Genomic DNA, 24536 nt, shown 5'->3' on the forward strand with positions numbered 1-24536 from the left:
GGATCCTGGCGACGTTCGAGTCTCCCATGATAAGCCACTTTTTCGTCACACTGAGGTTCCAGTCCTTCATTTTGTTTCTTGTGTTTATGTGTCTGCTTGGTCTACATGTCGGTGTCTGTGGAGTGCTGTCTGTGTGTGTTTGTGTTTGTGTTTTTTTAGGTGGTGCTGTTTGTTCAGGAGCCGCTGCTTTTGGCCCCAAACTCAGCTTTTTCTGGACAGCTGACCTCAGTCTGCCCGAAGGTGGCACGAGGGCAGGACTCGGACTGATGTCTTCGTCCAAGCCCTCGAACACACAGGGGTTTGGTGGTCTGTCGACCCTGGCTGGAGTGCGTGTGGCCCTCTGGGCCTTAGGTGAGGTCTCCTGAGGAGCAGGGGGGAGGGGGGTGTCCTCTCCCATCACCGGGGACCAGTCTCCCCGGGCAGGCTCCGTCATGGTGGCCACGGAGGTCACCATAGTCGGGCGCTGAGGGACAATGTCCGCCCTCACGACCATGACGTTGTCCCGAGGAGGGGTCACGGTGAGGGGGACGGGGGGGATGATGAGGGTGGGGGGCACGCACTCTGTTTGAGTCGCCGTTGGTGCAGGTGAGGGTGTTTGTGTGACTGGAGCTGTGAGTGTGGGTGTCTGTGTGTGTGTGGTTGGAAGTGTGGGTGTGTGTGTGGTTGGTAGTGTGGGTGTGTGTGTGGGTGCTTGTGTGAGTGTGGGTGTGTGTGTGTCTGTGGTCTGTGGGACCCCAGCCACTAACAGAGCCTCTGTCTGCTTTAATGTGTCCTCCTCCAGGCGGCGACCCAGGTTTCTGCGTGCCCAGGATGAAGCCACCTCAAAGGGCCTCCGCCAGTGGTGTGCAGACATGTGGGTGAGTTTCCCCACCTCCTGCTCCATGACCCCCTGATAGTGGTCTCTAAGAATCAGGACCGTGGTGAAGGCCCAATTCTTAGCGTTCCCCTCTATCAGTGCCTGCGTGTGAGGAGTGGGGGCCGCTGGCTTGATGTTATCAGCCAGCGACTGTCCCATTTTGGCGATGGCAGAGGGAGGTTCGTCCGCCGACACGTTTTTCAGGTGGTGGACAGTTTTAATGATGGTGTGTATCACACGCACCTTCCCAACAAAGTCGGGGTCGTCCGACCGTTCCTCCTCGCCACGCTGTTGTTGTTTGTTCCTATTCGTGTTGTTGTACGTGTTCCTGTTGTTGTACGTGTTCCTGTTGTTGTACGTGTTCCTGTTGTTGTACATGTTTCTGTTGTTGTACGTGTTTCTGTTGTTGTATGTGTTTCTGTTGCTGTTCACGTACTTGTTGTTGTACTGAGTTTTCGTGAACTGCTTGTGTTTATTTGTGTTGTTTGTTCTAGGTCCGTAAGGAGCCCGGGTTTCCAAAAATTGTGGCTTGTAGCCTTGGTCAAAGGTTTGGCGAAAGCCTTCGCCACGCCTGCCACGGGTAACAGAGGCGTAGGAGGGCCTCTGTCCCGGGCCAGAGCGTGAGCGGCCGTACGGGGGAGAGTGACGTCTGCTGCGGCTGTAAGCCCAGGCTCGCACCTCTCCGCGGTGGTCAAGCCGGCCACGGCGGTAGCGAACCTCGGTCCAGCCAGCGTCCTCACTGTATCCCCTCATGTTTTAACAGGTAAGTGTTAGGTTAAATCTATATATTTTTTGTTTTTTTTTTTTTTGGTCTTTTTTTGTTTTTTTGAAAATAAAATGAAAATAAAATAAAACCACAATTTGGGTTGAAGAATAAAAGAATTGAGAAAAAGATAAACTAAATAACAGGCTTTGTTGCAACGTTTCGACCCTAATCTGGGTCTTCTTCAGGCAGCCTGTTTAAAACAAAACAAAATAAAAGCTATTTCTCCTATATTCTCTAACTGACGTGTGTGTGTGTCTGCTCCTAGTGAGACGTCTGCTCTGGTCGAAGGGCGAAGAGAGAGTGAGGAGAGACGTGTGTATCTCCCCTCAGTACCTCTGCTCAGGCCCCTCCCTCGCAGACACACAGTCAGAGATCCTGCTTCTGCATCTTTCGGATTCGAATTTTGAATTTCAGCCAATGAGAGAGCAGGATTCTTAATAATTGTTTTTTGGGGGTTATATTTATTATATTTTATTAAAATTGCAATTTAAATTAATTTTTGACTATGTGTTGTTTGTTTTGGTGTGTTTTTTCAAATTTTGGTGTTTGTATTCGATGAGTTTATGTAGTTTTTGTAGATAGGAGGTAAGTATTAGGTCTTTAAGGTGTATATTAATATTTCTTTTTCAGGTAAGGTAAGTATAGATAATGGTGTATATTTTTATTAATGTTTCCTTTTCAGGTACGGTAAGTATTATGTTTTGTTACTTTTGTTATATTATTATTTACATTAGGTGGAAATTTGAGGGTCAGACACGTCTCGTACGTGAGAGCTGGAGGCACGGGCGTGTTAGGGTTGGGGTTTGGGATCGGGTTAGGGTTAGGGTTAGGGTTAGGGGTTAAGGGTTAGGGTTAGGGTTAGGGATAGGGGAAGGGTTAGGGTTAGGGATAGGGGAAGGGTTAGGGTTAGGGTTAGGGGAAGGGTTAGGGTTAGGGTTAGGGATAGGGGAAGGGTTAGGGTTAGGGATAGGGGAAGGGTTAGGGTTAGGGTTAGGGATAGGGGAAGGGTTAGGGTTAGGGTTAGGGATAGGGGAAGGGTTAGGGTTAGGGATAGGGGAAGGGGATAGGGGACCCGATCCAGTGCGCTGGCCATCACAGCTCCCCAGAGAGACCATGCCCTACCTCTCATTGAGGCCTTGTGGGTGTCTCGTGCCCAGCCTCATGATCCAGAGGCGTTCAGACCTCCGCCTCTGGGCCACGCTCCATCTGGGGTTGGCCTCGAGAACAGAGACTCGGACAGAGTCCCACCCGTGGAGGACATAGTGTCCCACCACCAGCCTCTGAGTCTCCTTTTTCCTCAAAATATTATGTCTGTGCTGAGTGAACCTCACCAGGATTGTGTTTCCTGTCTCCCCAACATACTTTGCCCCACAGGTGGCACAGGTAACCAGGTAAACACAATTCCTGGTGAGAGGGCTTCCCCGCAGCTGACACTGAAAAATTGTTTTGGTTTGGGAGTTTTGCAGCCATGTTTGGTGCTTAAAAAATTGCCCGTGACCTCTGGGTGCAGAGGTCAACAAAGGCGACAGTTTTGCCTTCACTAGATAGGACTGGAGGTTCCTATTCTTTCTGTAGGCTGCAATGATCCTCCTCTCCTGCAGCACCTGTGTGTCTGCCATAAAGGAGGTAAAATGACTCCTAACTACCCTCACAAGTCTCACAGTTGACGGGGAAAATGTAGTGACAAAGGGGAGGATTGGAGAGGTCTGTGTTGGCCTTTTCTCCAGAAAAGTCTTGAGACTTTTCCTTAAAAAGGAGCGAGGGTACCCTCTAGTGGCCAGAGCTGAGAACAGCGTTTTTGTGGCCTGCTTAAAATCCCCTTTGTCACTACAAATCCTATGAAACCTCAGGAGCTGAGATTTCACCAGCCCAGCAAAGGTGTGCTTGGGATGGTGGCTGGTTCTAAAGAGCAGAGCGTGAGTGTCTGTCTCCTTAAAAAATACCCTCACATCCAGCCTGCCTGTTTCACTGAACCCCGCTCCCTTGTAGGTGGTGGTGTCCAGGAAGTCGACCGAGGTGTAGCTGGTGGTGGATTTGAGGGTGATGGACCTGTTGTGGGTGTTCAGGGTCTGTAAAAAGATTTTGAACTCCTCCTCAGAGTGGGACCAGACACCCCAGATATCATCAAGATACCTGAGGTAGTGGAGGGGTTTCTTTTGGCAGGAGGCCAGGGCTGATGTCTCCCACCCAGCCATGAAAATGTTGGCGTACGCCGGGGCAAATTTCTTCCCCATGGCTGTGCCTTTGATTTGGAGGAAATACTCTGAATTAAAAACAAAATCATTCCGGGTCAAATTAATTTCTAACAATTGAATTAGTTCCTTATCTGGTCTCTTTTTGTCCTTAAATTTGTAAAACGTGTTTTTGACAGCCTGTATGCCCTCCTGTGTGTCAATGTTAGTATACAGGCTGTCAATGTCAATAGTAAATAGCATGGCGTTTTGCGGGATTTGAAGGCTCCTAATAATGTCCACGAAATGATATGTGTCCTTAATGTAGCTGTCATGTTTGATCGACAGGGGGTTCAGGAAGAAGTCAATATACTCCGCCGTGTTGTATGTGTCACTGCTGCAGTCCGACACAATAGGCCTGCCTGGAGGGATTTCGTGCGGCCTACTCCATTTCGCAGGATCCTTGTGAATTTTAGGGAGCATATAGAACAGCCTGGGCCTGGGTTCAGGTGTGCCCATAAGGTAAGTCTTTTGTTTGAAGTTAATAAATTTTTTAATGTAAAGATTGTCTATAATTTTTTCTATTAATTTAATTGTGTCCGGATAAATAGGTTTCTCTAATTTAGAATAATATTTTTTATCGTTAAGCTGTCTATACCCCTCCCACAGATACTGTTCCCTGTCCATAATGACCACCACACTGCCCTTATCAGCTGGCTTGATAACAATATTTTTGTTATTTTTCAGCTCCTCCAGAGCAGCCACCTCCTCAGGGCTGAGGTTTGGCTCATTGTGGCTGAGTCTGAAGTGCTGATCAAAATGACTGACATCAGCTGTGATGAGGGCAGTGAGCTCTGGCGGTAGTGTGCCAGCAGGGGGCGTCCATGTGGAGGATGGGGTGAATTTAGGGGGCTCTGTTTGTTGTTTATGTTGGAAGTGTGAAGCTAATTTTAATTGTCTGTGATATTGCTGTAAGTCAAATCTACTTTTTTCTATGAGGTTCTTATTGCTGCCCTTTGTGGGAATAAAATTTAGTCCCCTGTTAAGCAGGGTCAATTGTGGGGTTGTGGGTTCGAATTTTTTGGCCAGAACTAAAACATTTTTAGTCCCCTCCTGTGCGTGCAGGCTTCTGGGGATTTCTAGTTTAAGTGCTGGCCCCAATGCTGCAGCATGAGACCAGCAGTGTCCTTCGTCCAGTGGATTTTGTCCTCCACTGTTTTAAAGGAGCTGTTGGGGAGTTTGGGGATGTGTCTCTGATTTTTCTGGATGTACTCATTCAGGCGGAGGAGGGCATCCATCTCCGAGACAGGCAGGGCCCCAGAATAATTAATTAAGGGCACCCAAATCTCCGCCTGAGGAAATTTGTTGGTGGCAGCCCTCACTGCTGCCTGCATCTGTTTAATTGTTGTCTGCTCAATGTTTTGGCCTCTATTGTTTAGGCCGAAGGACAGGATCACCTTCTCCACCGTGGCGGAGACGATGGTCCTGGAGAGGATGGCCTCAGCGTGTCTGAAGGTGGCCCCTGGGAAGCTGTCGATCTGCAGCCCCTCGATGTCGCAGGGTGGGATCCTGGCGACGTTCGAGTCTCCCATGATAAGCCACTTTTTCGTCACACTGAGGTTCCAGTCCTTCATTTTGTTTCTTGTGTTTATGTGTCTGCTTGGTCTACATGTCGGTGTCTGTGGAGTGCTGTCTGTGTGTGTTTGTGTTTGTGTTTTTTTAGGTGGTGCTGTTTGTTCAGGAGCCGCTGCTTTTGGCCCCAAACTCAGCTTTTTCTGGACAGCTGACCTCAGTCTGCCCGAAGGTGGCACGAGGGCAGGACTCGGACTGATGTCTTCGTCCAAGCCCTCGAACACACAGGGGTTTGGTGGTCTGTCGACCCTGGCTGGAGTGCGTGTGGCCCTCTGGGCCTTAGGTGAGGTCTCCTGAGGAGCAGGGGGGAGGGGGGTGTCCTCTCCCATCACCGGGGACCAGTCTCCCCGGGCAGGCTCCGTCATGGTGGCCACGGAGGTCACCATAGTCGGGCGCTGAGGGACAATGTCCGCCCTCACGACCATGACGTTGTCCCGAGGAGGGGTCACGGTGAGGGGGACGGGGGGGATGATGAGGGTGGGGGGCACGCACTCTGTTTGAGTCGCTGTTGGTGCAGGTGAGGGTGTTTGTGTGACTGGAGCTGTGAGTGTGGGTGTGTGTGTGGTTGGAAGTGTGGGTGTGTGTGTGGTTGGTAGTGTGGGTGTGTGTGTGGTTGCTTGTGTGAGTGTGGGTGTGTGTGTGGTTGGTAGTGTGGGTGTGTGTGTGGGTGCTTGTGTGAGTGTGGGTGTGTGTGTGTCTGTGGTCTGTGGGACCCCAGCCACTAACAGAGCCTCTGTCTGCTTTAATGTGTCCTCCTCCAGGCGGCGACCCAGGTTTCTGCGGGCCCAGGATGAAGCCACCTCAAAGGGCCTCCGCCAGTGGTGTGCAGACATGTGGGTGAGTTTCCCCACCTCCTGCTCCATGACCCCCTGATAGTGGTCTCTAAGAATCAGGACCGTGGTGAAGGCCCAATTCTTAGCGTTCCCCTCTATCAGTGCCTGCGTGTGAGGAGTGGGGGCCGCTGGCTTGATGTTATCAGCCAGCGACTGTCCCATTTTGGCGATGGCAGAGGGAGGTTCGTCCGCCGACACGTTTTTCAGGTGGTGGACAGATTTAATGATGGTGTGTATCACACGCACCTTCTCCACAAAGTCGGGGTCGTCCGACCGTTCCTCCTCGCCACGCTGTTGTTGTTTGTCCCTATTTGTGTTGTTGTACGTGTTTCTGTTGTTGTATGTGTTCCTGTTGTTGTATGTGTTTCTGTTGTCGTACGTGTTCCTGTTGTTGTATGTGTTTCTGTTGTTGTATGTATTTCTGTTGTTGTACGTGTTTCTGTTGTTGTATGCATTTCTGTTGCTGTTCACGTACTTGTTGTTGTACTGTGTCTTCGTGAACTGCTTGTGTTTATTTGTGTTGTTTGTTCTAGGTCCGTAAGGAGCCCGGGTTTCCAAAAATTGTGGCTTGTAGCCTTGGTTAAAGGTTTGGCGAAAGCCTTCGCCACGCCTGCCACGGGTAACAGAGGCGTAGGAGGGCCTCTGTCCCGGGCCAGAGCGTGAGCGGCCGTACGGGGGAGAGTGACGTCTGCTGCGGCTGTAAGCCCAGGCTCGCACCTCTCCGCGGTGGTCAAGCCGGCCACGGCGGTAGCGAACCTCGGTCCAGCCAGCATCCTCACTGTATCCCCTCATGTTTTAACAGGTAAGTGTTAGGTTAAATCTATATATTTTTGTTTTTTTTGTTTTTTTTGGTTTTTTTTGAAAATAAAATGAAAATAAAATAAAACCACAATTTGGGTTGTAAAATAAAAGAGTTGTGAAAAAGATAAACTAAATAACAGGCTTGTTGCAACGTTTCGACCCGAATCTGGGTCTTCTTCAGGCAGCCTGTTTAAAACAAAACAAAATAAAAGCTATTTCTCCTATATTCTCTAACTGACGTGTGTGTGTGTCTGCTCCTAGTGAGACGTCTGCTCTGGTCGAAGGGCGAAGAGAGAGTGAGGAGAGACGTGTGTATCTCCCCTCAGTACCTCTGCTCAGGCCCCTCCCTCGCAGAGACACACAGTGAGAGAGTTAGGCTTTAGTATTTTTCGAATTTGAATTTGAATTTGAGCCAATAGGAGAGCAGGATTTTTAGGAATTGTTTTTTGTGGTTATATTTATTATATTTCATTAAAATTTTAATTGAAAATAATTTTTGACTATGTGTTGTTTGTTTTGGTGTGCTTTTTTCAAATTTTGGTGTTTGCATTAAATCAGTTTATTTAGTTTTTATAGATAGGAGGTAAGTATTAGGTCTTTAGGGTGTGTATTAATATTTCTTTTTCAGGTAAGGTAAGTATAGATAATGATGTATATTTTTAATAATGTTTCCTTTTCAGGTACGGTAAGTATTATGTTTTGTTATTTTTATTATATTATTATTTACATTAGGTGGAAATTTGAGGGTCAGGCACGTCTCGTACGTGAGAGCTGGAGGCACGGGCGTGTTAGGGTTGGGGTTTGGGATCGGGTTAGGGTTAGGGTTAGGGGTTAGGGTTAGGGTTAGGGTGGGGTTAGGGTTAGGGTTAGGGGTTAGGGTTAGGGATAGGGGAAGGGTTAGGGTTAGGGTTAGGGGTTAAGGGTTAGGGTTAGGGATAGGGGAAGGGTTAGGGTTAGGGATAGGGGAAGGGTTAGGGTTAGGGATAGGGTTAGGGTTAGGGTTAGGGAAAGGGTTAGGGTTAGGGGTCAGGGTTAGGGTCAGGGTTAGGGATAGGGGAGGGGGATAGGGGACCCGATCCAGTGCACTGGCCATCACAGCTCCCCAGAGAGACCGCGCCCTACCTCTCATTGAGGCCTTGTGGGTGTCTCGTGCCCAGCCTCATGATCCAGAGGCGTTCAGACCTCCGCCTCTGTGCCACGCTCCATCTCGGGTTGGCCTCGAGAACAGAGACTCGGACAGAGCCCCACCCGTGGAGGATGAAGTGTCCCACCACCAGCCTCTGAGCCTCCTTTTTCTTCAAAATATTGTGTCTATGCTGGGTGAACCTCACCAGGATTGTGTTTCCCGTCTCCCCCACATACTTTGCCCCACAGGTGGCACAGGTGATCAGGTAAACACAATTCCTGGTGAGAGGGCTTCCCCGCAGCTGACACTGAAAAATTGTTTGTGTCTGTGTATTTTGCAGCCATGTCTGGTGCTTGAAAAATTGCCCGTGACCTCTGGGTGCAGAGGTCAACAAAGGCGGCAGTTTAGCCTTCACTAAATGTGACTGGAGGTTCCTATTTTTCCTATAGGCTGCAATAATCCTCCTCTCCTGCAGCACATTTGTGCCTGCCATAAAGGAGTTGAAGTGGCTCCTAATTACTCTCACAAGCTTCACAGTTGACGGGGAAAATGTAGTGACAAAGGGGAGAATTGGAGAGGTCTGTACAGGCCTTTTCTCCTGAAAAGTTTTAAAACTTCTCCTTAAAAAGGAGCGAGAGTACCCTCTTGTGGCCAGAGCTGAGAACAGCACTTTTGTGGCCTGTTGAAAATCCCCTTTGTCACTACAGATCCTGTAAAATCTCAGGAGCTGAGATTTCACCAGCCCAGCAAAGGTGTGCTTGGGATGGTGGCTTGTTTTAAAGAGCAGAGCGTGAGTGTCTGTCTCTTTAAAGAACACCCTCACATCCAGCCTGCCTGTCTCCCTGAACCCCACTCCTTTGTAGGTGGTGGTGTCCAGGAAGTCCACAGAGGTGTAGCTGGTGGTGGATTTGAGAGTGATGGACTTGTTGTGGGTGTTCAGGGTCTGTAAAAAAACTTGGAAATCCTCCTCCGAGTGGGACCAAACACCCCAGATATCGTCCAGATACCTGAGGTAATGGAGGGTTAGGGTTAGGGTTAGGGTTAGGGTTAGGGTTAGGGTTAGGGTTAGGGTAGGGTTAGGGTTAGGGTTAGGGGAAAGAATGGGCAAGAGGTTTGAACCACAAGGTGGCTCCCGCACTTGCAAATGCACGGTCCATGAACCCACCTAGGTTACCCTGCAACCCCATTGTCCATCGAGGTCCCATTTGTGACCGCGTTTCCTCTTCCGAGGTCCGTTTTTGAACTCTCTGTGGGATTGGGTGAGCGTGTGTTTGTGTTGACCTCTATTTTGAGGTCCTGTGTGAGGTGGAGACCTCTATTTTGAGGTTATGTGTGAGGTGGAGGCCTCTATTTTGAGGACCTATGTGAGGTGGAGACCTCTATTTTGAGGTCATGTGTGAGGTGGAGACCTCTATTTTGAGGTTATGTGTGAGGTGGAGGCCTCTATTTTGAGGATCTATGTGAGGTGGAGACCTCTATTTTGAGGTTATGTGTGAGGTGGAGGCCTCTATTTTGAGGACCTATGTGAGGTAGGAGACCTCTATTTTGAGGTTATGTGTGAGGTGGAGGCCTCTATTTTGAGGACCTATGTGAGGTAGGAGACCTCTATTTTGAGGTTATGTGTGAGGTGGAGGCCTCTATTTTGAGGACCTATGTGAGGTAGGAGACCTCTATTTTGAGGTTATGTATGAGGTGGAGGCCTCTATTTTGAGGACCTATGTGAGGTAGGAGACCTCTATTTTGAGGTTATGTATGAGGTGGAGGCCTCTATTTTGAGGACCTATGTGAGGTGGAGACCTCTATTTTGAGGTTATGTGTGAGGTGGAGGCCTCTATTTTGAGGACCTATGTGAGGTGGAGACCTCTATTTTGAGGTCACGTGTGAGGTGGAGGCCTCTATTTTGAGGACCTATGTGAGGTGGAGACCTCTATTTTGAGGTTATGTGTGAGGTGGAGGCCTCTATTTTGAGGTTATGTGTGAGGTGGAGGCCTCTATTTTGAGGACCTATGTGAGGTGGAGACCTCTATTTTGAGGTCACGTGTGAGGCGGAGACCTCTATTTTGAGGTTATGTGTGAGGTGGAGACCTCTATTTTGAGGTTATGTGTGAGGTGGAGGCCTCTATTTTGAGGACCTGTGAGGTGGAGACCTCTATTTTGAGGTCATGTGTGAGGCGGAGACCTCTATTTTGAGGTTATGTGTGAGTTGGAGGCCTCTATTTTGAGGTCCTGTTCTATTATCGAGTCTGGTTGCAACGTTTCGGTACGGATTGGTACCTTCTTCAGGCAAGACTCGATTATTTGTTTCGTGTAAGGAACGTGTGACTGTATATCTATGTATTTTTGTTTTTAGGGGTATTCTCTGATTAAATATTTTTTTCGTGGAAGGAAAGTGTGACTGTATATGTATGTATGTTTGTTTTTTAGGGGGGTATTCTCTGATTTGGATTAAAGTTTCGTGTCAAATTGGAGTCCCAGTTTCGTGTGTCTGGTTTGGGCTGAGAGGGACTGAGCAGTGGCCTGTGTGAGCCGTATTTATACTCTCTGCTGCAGCAGTGGGGAGGAGCCAGGATCAAAGCCCCCAGCAGTCAGGCAGATTTTTTTCTCCCCGCTCCGTGTTCACGTCACGAAGAGTGGCGGAGTCTGTGTAGGCCATAGGCCTGCTTTTCGAATTTCGAGTGCTTTGTGCACTTGGTAATCCCTATAAATTGTTAGAGAAATGTATTATTTATTTTTTGAGGTAAGTATTGGAGTTATGTAATTTATTTATGTGTGAGGTAAGTATATATGTTATTTATTAATGAGGTAAGTATGTGTTTATGTAAATTATTCGTGTGAGGTAAGTATGTGTATTATGCCGTTTTTTTATGTGTGTGGTAAGTATATATGAAGTGTATTTTTTTGAGGTAAGTATGTGTGTGTATATATGTTTTTTTTAAGGACTTGTTTATGTTTCAGGGTGCCAATTAATTGTATTGGTTGAATGAGACCCAAGGGTTAAGTTTTAGGGTCAAAGGTCAGAGGAAGGTGTCCTTAAAAATTAATTTTGGTCCTAATAAAGTCCCCCCGGTTCGGTTTAGGCACTTTAAGGGACTAATTGAGGGGCCCGACGGTTAGGTTTAGGGCCAGAGGTTAGGGTTAGGGTTAGGTTTAGGGCCAGGTTTAGGCATTTTCAAGAGACCAGAGACTAATTGAGGGGCCAAAGGTTAGGTTTAGGGCCAGAGGTTAGGGTTAGGGTTAGGGTCAGGGCCAGGTTTAGGCATTTTCAAGAGACCAGAGACTAATTGGGGGGCCAAAGGTTAGGTTTAGGGCCAGAGGTTAGGGTTAGGGTTAGGGCCAGTTTTAGGCATTTTCAAGAGACCAGAGACTAATTCAGGAGCCAAAGGTTAGGTTTAGGGCCAGGGGTTCGGAGACGGTGTCCTTAATAGAGCCCACAAGGTTCGGTTTAGGCACGGATGAGAAACGAGACACGTAAGGTCCCCAGTGTGTGAGGGGCCGCAGGGGCCCAGGTGAGCAGGCACAGGCTTGTTAGGGGAAAGAATGGGCAAGAGGTTTGAACCACAAGGTGGCTCCCGCACTTGCAAATGCACGGTCCATGAACCCACCTAGGTTACCCTGCAACCCCATTGTCCATCGAGGTCCCATTTGTGACCGCGTTTCCTCTTCCGAGGTCCGTTTTTGAACTCTCTGTGGGATTGGGTGAGCGTGTGTTTGTGTTGACCTCTATTTTGAGGTCCTGTGTGAGGTGGAGACCTCTATTTTGAGGTTATGTGTGAGGTGGAGGCCTCTATTTTGAGGACCTATGTGAGGTGGAGACCTCTATTTTGAGGTCATGTGTGAGGTGGAGACCTCTATTTTGAGGTTATGTGTGAGGTGGAGGCCTCTATTTTGAGGATCTATGTGAGGTGGAGACCTCTATTTTGAGGTTATGTGTGAGGTGGAGGCCTCTATTTTGAGGACCTATGTGAGGTAGGAGACCTCTATTTTGAGGTTATGTGTGAGGTGGAGGCCTCTATTTTGAGGACCTATGTGAGGTAGGAGACCTCTATTTTGAGGTTATGTGTGAGGTGGAGGCCTCTATTTTGAGGACCTATGTGAGGTAGGAGACCTCTATTTTGAGGTTATGTATGAGGTGGAGGCCTCTATTTTGAGGACCTATGTGAGGTAGGAGACCTCTATTTTGAGGTTATGTATGAGGTGGAGGCCTCTATTTTGAGGACCTATGTGAGGTGGAGACCTCTATTTTGAGGTTATGTGTGAGGTGGAGGCCTCTATTTTGAGGACCTATGTGAGGTGGAGACCTCTATTTTGAGGTCACGTGTGAGGTGGAGGCCTCTATTTTGAGGACCTATGTGAGGTGGAGACCTCTATTTTGAGGTTATGTGTGAGGTGGAGGCCTCTATTTTGAGGTTATGTGTGAGGTGGAGGCCTCTATTTTGAGGACCTATGTGAGGTGGAGACCTCTATTTTGAGGTCACGTGTGAGGCGGAGACCTCTATTTTGAGGTTATGTGTGAGGTGGAGACCTCTATTTTGAGGTTATGTGTGAGGTGGAGGCCTCTATTTTGAGGACCTGTGAGGTGGAGACCTCTATTTTGAGGTCATGTGTGAGGCGGAGACCTCTATTTTGAGGTTATGTGTGAGTTGGAGGCCTCTATTTTGAGGTCCTGTTCTATTATCGAGTCTGGTTGCAACGTTTCGGTACGGATTGGTACCTTCTTCAGGCAAGACTCGATTATTTGTTTCGTGTAAGGAACGTGTGACTGTATATCTATGTATTTTTGTTTTTAGGGGTATTCTCTGATTAAATATTTTTTTCGTGGAAGGAAAGTGTGACTGTATATGTATGTATGTTTGTTTTTTAGGGGGGTATTCTCTGATTTGGATTAAAGTTTCGTGTCAAATTGGAGTCCCAGTTTCGTGTGTCTGGTTTGGGCTGAGAGGGACTGAGCAGTGGCCTGTGTGAGCCGTATTTATACTCTCTGCTGCAGCAGTGGGGAGGAGCCAGGATCAAAGCCCCCAGCAGTCAGGCAGATTTTTTTCTCCCCGCTCCGTGTTCACGTCACGAAGAGTGGCGGAGTCTGTGTAGGCCATAGGCCTGCTTTTCGAATTTCGAGTGCTTTGTGCACTTGGTAATCCCTATAAATTGTTAGAGAAATGTATTATTTATTTTTTGAGGTAAGTATTGGAGTTATGTAATTTATTTATGTGTGAGGTAAGTATATATGTTATTTATTAATGAGGTAAGTATGTGTTTATGTAAATTATTCGTGTGAGGTAAGTATGTGTATTATGCCGTTTTTTTATGTGTGTGGTAAGTATATATGAAGTGTATTTTTTTGAGGTAAGTATGTGTGTGTATATATGTTTTTTTTAAGGACTTGTTTATGTTTCAGGGTGCCAATTAATTGTATTGGTTGAATGAGACCCAAGGGTTAAGTTTTAGGGTCAAAGGTCAGAGGAAGGTGTCCTTAAAAATTAATTTTGGTCCTAATAAAGTCCCCCCGGTTCGGTTTAGGCACTTTAAGGGACTAATTGAGGGGCCCGACGGTTAGGTTTAGGGCCAGAGGTTAGGGTTAGGGTTAGGTTTAGGGCCAGGTTTAGGCATTTTCAAGAGACCAGAGACTAATTGAGGGGCCAAAGGTTAGGTTTAGGGCCAGAGGTTAGGGTTAGGGTTAGGGTCAGGGCCAGGTTTAGGCATTTTCAAGAGACCAGAGACTAATTGGGGGGCCAAAGGTTAGGTTTAGGGCCAGAGGTTAGGGTTAGGGTTAGGGCCAGTTTTAGGCATTTTCAAGAGACCAGAGACTAATTCAGGAGCCAAAGGTTAGGTTTAGGGCCAGGGGTTCGGAGACGGTGTCCTTAATAGAGCCCACAAGGTTCGGTTTAGGCACGGATGAGAAACGAGACACGTAAGGTCCCCAGTGTGTGAGGGGCCGCAGGGGCCCAGGTGAGCAGGCACAGGCTTGTTAGGGGAAAGAATGGGCAAGAGGTTTGAACCACAAGGTGGCTCCCGCACTTGCAAATGCACGGTCCATGAACCCACCTAGGTTACCCTGCAACCCCATTGTCCATCGAGGTCCCATTTGTGACCGCGTTTCCTCTTCCGAGGTCCGTTTTTGAACTCTCTGTGGGATTGGGTGAGCGTGTGTTTGTGTTGACCTCTATTTTGAGGTCCTGTGTGAGGTGGAGACCTCTATTTTGAGGTTATGTGTGAGGTGGAGGCCTCTATTTTGAGGACCTATGTGAGGTGGAGACCTCTATTTTGAGGTCATGTGTGAGGTGGAGACCTCTATTTTGAGGTTATGTGTGAGGTGGAGGCCTCTATTTTGAGGATCTATGTGAGGTGGAGACCTCTATTTTGAGGTTATGTGTGAGGTGGAGGCCTCTATTTTGAGGACCTATGTGAGGTAGGAGACCTCTATTTTGAGGTTATGTGTGAGGTGGAGGCCTCTATTTTGAGGACCTATGTGAGGTAGGAGACCTCTATTTTGAGGTTATGTGTGAGGTGGAGGCCTCTATTTTGAGGACCTATGTGAGGTAGGAGACCTCTATTTTGAGGTTATGTATGAGGTGGAGGCCTCTATTTTGAGGACCTATGTGAGGTAGGAGACCTCTATTTTGAGGTTATGTATGAGGTGGAGGCCTCTATTTTGAGGACCTATGTGAGGTGGAGACCTCTATTTTGAGGTTATGTGTGAGGTGGAGGCCTCTATTTTGAGGACCTATGTGAGGTGGAGACCTCTATTTTGAGGTCACGTGTGAGGTGGAGGCCTCTATTTTGAGGACCTATGTGAGGTGGAGACCTCTATTTTGAGGTTATGTGTGAGGTGGAGGCCTCTATTTTGAGGTTATGTGTGAGGTGGAGGCCTCTATTTTGAGGACCTATGTGAGGTGGAGACCTCTATTTTGAGGTCACGTGTGAGGCGGAGACCTCTATTTTGAGGTTATGTGTGAGGTGGAGACCTCTATTTTGAGGTTATGTGTGAGGTGGAGGCCTCTATTTTGAGGACCTGTGAGGTGGAGACCTCTATTTTGAGGTCATGTGTGAGGCGGAGACCTCTATTTTGAGGTTATGTGTGAGTTGGAGGCCTCTATTTTGAGGTCCTGTTCTATTATCGAGTCTGGTTGCAACGTTTCGGTACGGATTGGTACCTTCTTCAGGCAAGACTCGATTATTTGTTTCGTGTAAGGAACGTGTGACTGTATATCTATGTATTTTTGTTTTTAGGGGTATTCTCTGATTAAATATTTTTTTCGTGGAAGGAAAGTGTGACTGTATATGTATGTATGTTTGTTTTTTAGGGGGGTATTCTCTGATTTGGATTAAAGTTTCGTGTCAAATTGGAGTCCCAGTTTCGTGTGTCTGGTTTGGGCTGAGAGGGACTGAGCAGTGGCCTGTGTGAGCCGTATTTATACTCTCTGCTGCAGCAGTGGGGAGGAGCCAGGATCAAAGCCCCCAGCAGTCAGGCAGATTTTTTTCTCCCCGCTCCGTGTTCACGTCACGAAGAGTGGCGGAGTCTGTGTAGGCCATAGGCCTGCTTTTCGAATTTCGAGTGCTTTGTGCACTTGGTAATCCCTATAAATTGTTAGAGAAATGTATTATTTATTTTTTGAGGTAAGTATTGGAGTTATGTAATTTATTTATGTGTGAGGTAAGTATATATGTTATTTATTAATGAGGTAAGTATGTGTTTATGTAAATTATTCGTGTGAGGTAAGTATGTGTATTATGCCGTTTTTTTATGTGTGTGGTAAGTATATATGAAGTGTATTTTTTTGAGGTAAGTATGTGTGTGTATATATGTTTTTTTTAAGGACTTGTTTATGTTTCAGGGTGCCAATTAATTGTATTGGTTGAATGAGACCCAAGGGTTAAGTTTTAGGGTCAAAGGTCAGAGGAAGGTGTCCTTAAAAATTAATTTTGGTCCTAATAAAGTCCCCCCGGTTCGGTTTAGGCACTTTAAGGGACTAATTGAGGGGCCCGACGGTTAGGTTTAGGGCCAGAGGTTAGGGTTAGGGTTAGGTTTAGGGCCAGGTTTAGGCATTTTCAAGAGACCAGAGACTAATTGAGGGGCCAAAGGTTAGGTTTAGGGCCAGAGGTTAGGGTTAGGGTTAGGGTCAGGGCCAGGTTTAGGCATTTTCAAGAGACCAGAGACTAATTGGGGGGCCAAAGGTTAGGTTTAGGGCCAGAGGTTAGGGTTAGGGTTAGGGCCAGTTTTAGGCATTTTCAAGAGACCAGAGACTAATTCAGGAGCCAAAGGTTAGGTTTAGGGCCAGGGGTTCGGAGACGGTGTCCTTAATAGAGCCCACAAGGTTCGGTTTAGGCACGGATGAGAAACGAGACACGTAAGGTCCCCAGTGTGTGAGGGGCCGCAGGGGCCCAGGTGAGCAGGCACAGGCTTGTTAGGGGAAAGAATGGGCAAGAGGTTTGAACCACAAGGTGGCTCCCGCACTTGCAAATGCACGGTCCATGAACCCACCTAGGTTACCCTGCAACCCCATTGTCCATCGAGGTCCCATTTGTGACCGCGTTTCCTCTTCCGAGGTCCGTTTTTGAACTCTCTGTGGGATTGGGTGAGCGTGTGTTTGTGTTGACCTCTATTTTGAGGTCCTGTGTGAGGTGGAGACCTCTATTTTGAGGTTATGTGTGAGGTGGAGGCCTCTATTTTGAGGACCTATGTGAGGTGGAGACCTCTATTTTGAGGTCATGTGTGAGGTGGAGACCTCTATTTTGAGGTTATGTGTGAGGTGGAGGCCTCTATTTTGAGGATCTATGTGAGGTGGAGACCTCTATTTTGAGGTTATGTGTGAGGTGGAGGCCTCTATTTTGAGGACCTATGTGAGGTAGGAGACCTCTATTTTGAGGTTATGTGTGAGGTGGAGGCCTCTATTTTGAGGACCTATGTGAGGTAGGAGACCTCTATTTTGAGGTTATGTGTGAGGTGGAGGCCTCTATTTTGAGGACCTATGTGAGGTAGGAGACCTCTATTTTGAGGTTATGTATGAGGTGGAGGCCTCTATTTTGAGGACCTATGTGAGGTAGGAGACCTCTATTTTGAGGTTATGTATGAGGTGGAGGCCTCTATTTTGAGGACCTATGTGAGGTGGAGACCTCTATTTTGAGGTTATGTGTGAGGTGGAGGCCTCTATTTTGAGGACCTATGTGAGGTGGAGACCTCTATTTTGAGGTCACGTGTGAGGTGGAGGCCTCTATTTTGAGGACCTATGTGAGGTGGAGACCTCTATTTTGAGGTTATGTGTGAGGTGGAGGCCTCTATTTTGAGGTTATGTGTGAGGTGGAGGCCTCTATTTTGAGGACCTATGTGAGGTGGAGACCTCTATTTTGAGGTCACGTGTGAGGCGGAGACCTCTATTTTGAGGTTATGTGTGAGGTGGAGACCTCTATTTTGAGGTTATGTGTGAGGTGGAGGCCTCTATTTTGAGGACCTGTGAGGTGGAGACCTCTATTTTGAGGTCATGTGTGAGGCGGAGACCTCTATTTTGAGGTTATGTGTGAGTTGGAGGCCTCTATTTTGAGGTCCTGTTCTATTATCGAGTCTGGTTGCAACGTTTCGGTACGGATTGGTACCTTCTTCAGGCAAGACTCGATTATTTGTTTCGTGTAAGGAACGTGTGACTGTATATCTATGTATTTTTGTTTTTAGGGGTATTCTCTGATTAAATATTTTTTTCGTGGAAGGAAAGTGTGACTGTATATGTATGTATGTTTGTTTTTTAGGGGGGTATTCTCTGATTTGGATTAAAGTTTCGTGTCAAATTGGAGTCCCAGTTTCGTGTGTCTGGTTTGGGCTGAGAGGGACTGAGCAGTGGCCTGTGTGAGCCGTATTTATACTCTCTGCTGCAGCAGTGGGGAGGAGCCAGGATCAAAGCCCCCAGCAGTCAGGCAGATTTTTTTCTCCCCGCTCCGTGTTCACGTCACGAAGAGTGGCGGAGTCTGTGTAGGCCATAGGCCTGCTTTTCGAATTTCGAGTGCTTTGTGCACTTGGTAATCCCTATAAATTGTTAGAGAAATGTATTATTTATTTTTTGAGGTAAGTATTGGAGTTATGTAATTTATTTATGTGTGAGGTAAGTATATATGTTATTTATTAATGAGGTAAGTATGTGTTTATGTAAATTATTCGTGTGAGGTAAGTATGTGTATTATGCCGTTTTTTTATGTGTGTGGTAAGTATATATGAAGTGTATTTTTTTGAGGTAAGTATGTGTGTGTATATATGTTTTTTTTAAGGACTTGTTTATGTTTCAGGGTGCCAATTAATTGTATTGGTTGAATGAGACCCAAGGGTTAAGTTTTAGGGTCAAAGGTCAGAGGAAGGTGTCCTTAAAAATTAATTTTGGTCCTAATAAAGTCCCCCCGGTTCGGTTTAGGCACTTTAAGGGACTAATTGAGGGGCCCGACGGTTAGGTTTAGGGCCAGAGGTTAGGGTTAGGGTTAGGTTTAGGGCCAGGTTTAGGCATTTTCAAGAGACCAGAGACTAATTGAGGGGCCAAAGGTTAGGTTTAGGGCCAGAGGTTAGGGTTAGGGTTAGGGTCAGGGCCAGGTTTAGGCATTTTCAAGAGACCAGAGACTAATTGGGGGGCCAAAGGTTAGGTTTAGGGCCAGAGGTTAGGGTTAGGGTTAGGGCCAGTTTTAGGCATTTTCAAGAGACCAGAGACTAATTCAGGAGCCAAAGGTTAGGTTTAGGGCCAGGGGTTCGGAGACGGTGTCCTTAATAGAGCCCACAAGGTTCGGTTTAGGCACGGATGAGAAACGAGACACGTAAGGTCCCCAGTGTGTGAGGGGCCGCAGGGGCCCAGGTGAGCAGGCACAGGCTTGTTAGGGGAAAGAATGGGCAAGAGGTTTGAACCACAAGGTGGCTCCCGCACTTGCAAATGCACGGTCCATGAACCCACCTAGGTTACCCTGCAACCCCATTGTCCATCGAGGTCCCATTTGTGACCGCGTTTCCTCTTCCGAGGTCCGTTTTTGAACTCTCTGTGGGATTGGGTGAGCGTGTGTTTGTGTTGACCTCTATTTTGAGGTCCTGTGTGAGGTGGAGACCTCTATTTTGAGGTTATGTGTGAGGTGGAGGCCTCTATTTTGAGGACCTATGTGAGGTGGAGACCTCTATTTTGAGGTCATGTGTGAGGTGGAGACCTCTATTTTGAGGTTATGTGTGAGGTGGAGGCCTCTATTTTGAGGATCTATGTGAGGTGGAGACCTCTATTTTGAGGTTATGTGTGAGGTGGAGGCCTCTATTTTGAGGACCTATGTGAGGTAGGAGACCTCTATTTTGAGGTTATGTGTGAGGTGGAGGCCTCTATTTTGAGGACCTATGTGAGGTAGGAGACCTCTATTTTGAGGTTATGTGTGAGGTGGAGGCCTCTATTTTGAGGACCTATGTGAGGTAGGAGACCTCTATTTTGAGGTTATGTATGAGGTGGAGGCCTCTATTTTGAGGACCTATGTGAGGTAGGAGACCTCTATTTTGAGGTTATGTATGAGGTGGAGGCCTCTATTTTGAGGACCTATGTGAGGTGGAGACCTCTATTTTGAGGTTATGTGTGAGGTGGAGGCCTCTATTTTGAGGACCTATGTGAGGTGGAGACCTCTATTTTGAGGTCACGTGTGAGGTGGAGGCCTCTATTTTGAGGACCTATGTGAGGTGGAGACCTCTATTTTGAGGTTATGTGTGAGGTGGAGGCCTCTATTTTGAGGTTATGTGTGAGGTGGAGGCCTCTATTTTGAGGACCTATGTGAGGTGGAGACCTCTATTTTGAGGTCACGTGTGAGGCGGAGACCTCTATTTTGAGGTTATGTGTGAGGTGGAGACCTCTATTTTGAGGTTATGTGTGAGGTGGAGGCCTCTATTTTGAGGACCTGTGAGGTGGAGACCTCTATTTTGAGGTCATGTGTGAGGCGGAGACCTCTATTTTGAGGTTATGTGTGAGTTGGAGGCCTCTATTTTGAGGTCCTGTTCTATTATCGAGTCTGGTTGCAACGTTTCGGTACGGATTGGTACCTTCTTCAGGCAAGACTCGATTATTTGTTTCGTGTAAGGAACGTGTGACTGTATATCTATGTATTTTTGTTTTTAGGGGTATTCTCTGATTAAATATTTTTTTCGTGGAAGGAAAGTGTGACTGTATATGTATGTATGTTTGTTTTTTAGGGGGTATTCTCTGATTTGGATTAAGGGTTAGGGTTAGGGTTAGGGTTAGGGTTAGGGTTAGGGTTAGGGTTAGGGTTAGGGTTAGGGTTAGGGGTTAGGGTTAGGGTTAGGGTTAGGGTTAGGGTTAGGGTTAGGGTTAGGGTTAGGGTTAGGGTTAGGGTTAGGGTTAGGGTTAGGGTAGGGTTAGGGTTAGGGTTAGGGTTAGGGTTAGGGTTAGGGTTAGGGTTAGGGGCAAACGAAGAACAGAAGGGGGGCCACGAAGTGGCTCCCCCTCTGATGTGCACGGTCCATTGACCCACTCAGGTGACCCCGCGTCCCCCTCAGTCATTGAGGCCCTGGGGGTGCCTGCAGCCCAACCTAAGGATCCAGTCCCTCTCTGCTCTTTTACGGTCAGTTGTTGACCAGTCTGCATTATGTTGCAGGCCTGTGACCTGCAGGTCTTCAAGGTCATGGTGCAGGAAGTGTGCCACAATGTGGGTGGTTGTTTCTTTTTTGTTTTTTATGTTATATCTGTGTTGGTAGAGTCTTGTCCTAATTGAATTTTTTGTTTCTCCCACATATTTTTTGTCACACTTCCTGCACCTGATCAGATAGACACAGTTTTGTGTGTCGGGGTCACTAATTGGTTTGATGTTGAAAATTTGGCCGGTGTGTGTGTTTTTTATCCAGGGGGTTGTTTGTAATTTGAAGCAGAGTTTGGTGGGTTTAGTTGGTTCTAAATTAGGTAGTGTGCTGCAGACGAGATAATCCAGTAAATTATTGTTCCTTCTGTAGGCCGAAATAATGGAGTAATTTTGTAGGTGGGGTGTGTTTGCCACAAAGGAGTGAAAGTTTTGTTTAATCATGGTGTTTAATTTGACACTGGCTGACGAATAGGTGGAGATGAAGGGGATAATTTTTCCTGGTTCATACTTTTTTTCTTTTACCTGTGTGAACGTTCTGTGCGCGTGCCTGAGAAAGCTCCTGGAGTATCCTCTCTGTCTTAACGACGTGAACAGTGTTTTTGTTGCTCTTTGCAGATCCTCCTGGCGAGTGCAAATCCTTTTGAATCGTAATAATTGTGATTTAACAATCCCCCTGAATGTGTGCTTGGGGTGGAAGCTAGTTTTGAACAGCAGTGCGTGTGTGTCTGTATCTTTAAAGTACACCTTGAAGTCCAGTCTACCTGTCACATCAAAGTCGGGTCCTTTAAAGGTGACTGTGTCCAAAAAGTTCACTTGTTGTTCATCTAATGTGTATTTGATTTTGATGGAGGAGTGATGGCCGTTGAGGTGGTCTGCAAAGAGCAAGAAATCGTCCCTAGAGTGTGTCCAGACACCCCAGATGTCATCCAGAAATCGATAATAGTACAGAGGTTTAAGCGTGGCGCTGGCTAAAGCTGATTCTTCCCAATTGGCCATGTAGATGTTAGCATATGAGGGGGCAAACTTTTTCCCCATCGCAGTCCCTTTGACCTGCAGGTAGAATTCTTTATTGAAGACAAAATCATTCTTAGTCAGACTCATTTCTAACAGCTGCAGAATGTATTTGTCTGGTCTTTTTGAGTTGGGATGTTTAGTCAGGTATTTTTGAACAGCTGCCAGGCCCGCTTTTGTTTCAATGTTGGTGTATAGGCTGTCTATATCGATTGTGAACAATATAGAGTCCTTGGGGATCATGATTTCTTTTATTTTTGCTAGAAAATCATATGTGTCCTTCAGATAACTGGGGTGTCTGGTAGAGATGGGATTCAGGAAGTGCTCCAGATAGTGAGCGATATTGTATGTTTCACTGTCACAGTCGGATACGATGGGTCTGCCAGGAGGGATTTCGTAGGGTTTGCTCCACTTTTGTGGCTCTTTATGTATTTTGGGTAGTAGGTAGAAACGTCTGGATCTGGGCGTGTCGCTTCCTTTAAGATAATCGAATTGTTTTTTGGTGATGTGTTTCTCCTGGAGCATTTGTTTCAGTACGCTTTCAGCTTCCTTTGCTGTTTCTAAGTACATGGGCTGGTCTAGTTTGACGTAGTGCTCTGAGTTGTTTAATTGCCTGATTCCCTCCCAGATATATTGTTCTCTGTCCATGATCACTATGCTGCTGCCCTTGTCCGCGGGCTTGATTACGATGCGCGTGTCTTGACGTAGTTGACGCAAAGCCTTGAGTTCATCCGTGGTGATGTTGTGCTCAGGTTCAGGGTCCCAGCGTAGCGATTTGTAAGCATAGGAGTCTGCCTTTATGATGTCACTGATGAGACGGGGTATTTTTCCAGCCGTCGGTGTCCAGTTCGACCCGAGGACAAATGGCACTCTCTCAGTCTGAGGTCGGCGTTCAAAGTACACCGTGAGTTTTAGTTTTCTGTGATAATTTTGCATGTCCAGCAGTAGCTGTTTCTGTTGTTTCTTCTTTTTCATGAGAGTGGGAATAAATGTGAGTCCTCTGTTTAAGAGTGCCATTTGCTCCTCGCTGGGTGTGAACTTTTTGCATAAGAGTATTACATTTTTTGCACCCTCATGATCTTTTAGACTCGAGGGGTCTCTGAGTTTAAATGTGCGATCCAGTGGTTGAGTATGGCCGTGGCTGTCTCGCTCGTCCAGTGTATTCTGTCTTTCTCTGTCTTAAAGAGGTGTTTAGGCAGAGGGGGCAGAGCATATGTCTGTTTGCTGATGTATTCATTTAGTTCTCTCAGATTAGATTGTTCCTTGTGGGATAACAGAGACGAGTAGTTGATGACAGGCACTCTTATGTCAGCATCAGGAAATGTCTGTTTTGCTATTTTGAGTGTTCGCTGCAGTTGTCTCTGTGTAGTTTGTTTGAAGCTCTGTGCGCGATTGTTCAGTCCAAAATTCAGGATGACAATTTCCGCCTCAGTTGTAACTGTTGTTTTTTCTAAGATGGCACCTGCGTGCCGAAGGTTAGCGCCCGGGAAGCTATCCACCTGTAGCTCCCCCAGGTTTATTTCAGGGATGCGTGCCAGGTTGGAGTCCCCCATGATCAGCCATTTTTTTCTGGCAGACAGGGTCCAGTCATTCATTTTTTTGAGTGTGTTGATGTGTTTTGTTGGTCTCTTTGTTGTTGGAGAGCGTTTGTCGTCAAATAGGACTGTGATGCTGGTTTGAGAGACTGTTTTGTTCCTTTCTGTGTGTGTGTGGGTGGGTGTGTGTGTGTCTGTCTGTGGACTGTGTTCTGTGAGAGTGGGTATCAGGCTGGGTGTGGTGTCGTGGACCAGCACCAGCCTCTCAGGTATTGTTTTTTTCACTGGAGGTGCAGGTCTTGTTTTATCCGGAGGCGTAGATACAGCTGAGATGTCCCAGTCCATGATCGCATCCTCTGCTACACAAGGATTTTTGATTATTGAGCGGGTTGCTCTTAGTGCTCTCTGAGGGAGCGGTGTTTGTTTGGGAGGTGAGCTGTCAATCATTGTGCTCTGTAAGAGCTGAGCAGAGCCCGTGTGAGATGGTGAGGTCTCTTTTTGAGGTCTCATGTGAGTTGGTGAGGTCTCTTTTTGAGGTCTCATGTGAGGTGGTGAGGTCTCTTTTTGAGGTCTCATGTGAGTTGGTGAGGTCTCTTTTTGAGGTCTCATGTGAGTTGGTGAGGTCTCTTTTTGAGGTCTCATGTGAGGTGGTGAGGTCTCTTTTTGAGGTCTCATGTGAGGTGGTGAGGTCTCTTTTTGTGTCGTCTCTTTATTCAGAGGTGGCTCGGAGGCCTTTGGGCTTGTGTGTGTGTGTGTGTGTGGTGTGTGCTTGGTGTTACTGTTGTGTGCTGGTGTGTCAGAGGTGTGCAGGAGGAGAGGTGTGTTTTTATAATCCTCTCTCTCCTGCCATGTCTGTACCACCACCGACATTAGGTCCCGGGTTTGTTCCAGGGTTTCCTCTTTTAGTTTGTTTTTGATGTTTCTCTGTGCCCATCTTGTGGCCACTTCGTGGGCTTTTTGCCAGTCATCGTTGAGTAAATCGACTAGAACCTCCATGCACGTTTCTATACCGTGCTGGTAGTGTTCTTCGAGGATGAGTTGAGTGGTGTAACCCCAATTCTTTGCATTCCCCTGTATTAAAAGCTTTGTTTTTTCAGTAGGAACTGCTGGGGAGATAATATTTGTCAGGTAGTCAATGATGCGTGTCACTGTAGGAGGTTCGATCAGGGTCGAGATGTTTCCTACATGATGCACCATCCTGATTAACTTGTACATTTCTTTAGTCATTT

This window comes from Symphodus melops, assembly GCF_947650265.1.
Source record: "Symphodus melops genome assembly, chromosome: 11".
Lineage (NCBI taxonomy): Eukaryota > Metazoa > Chordata > Actinopteri > Labriformes > Labridae > Symphodus > Symphodus melops.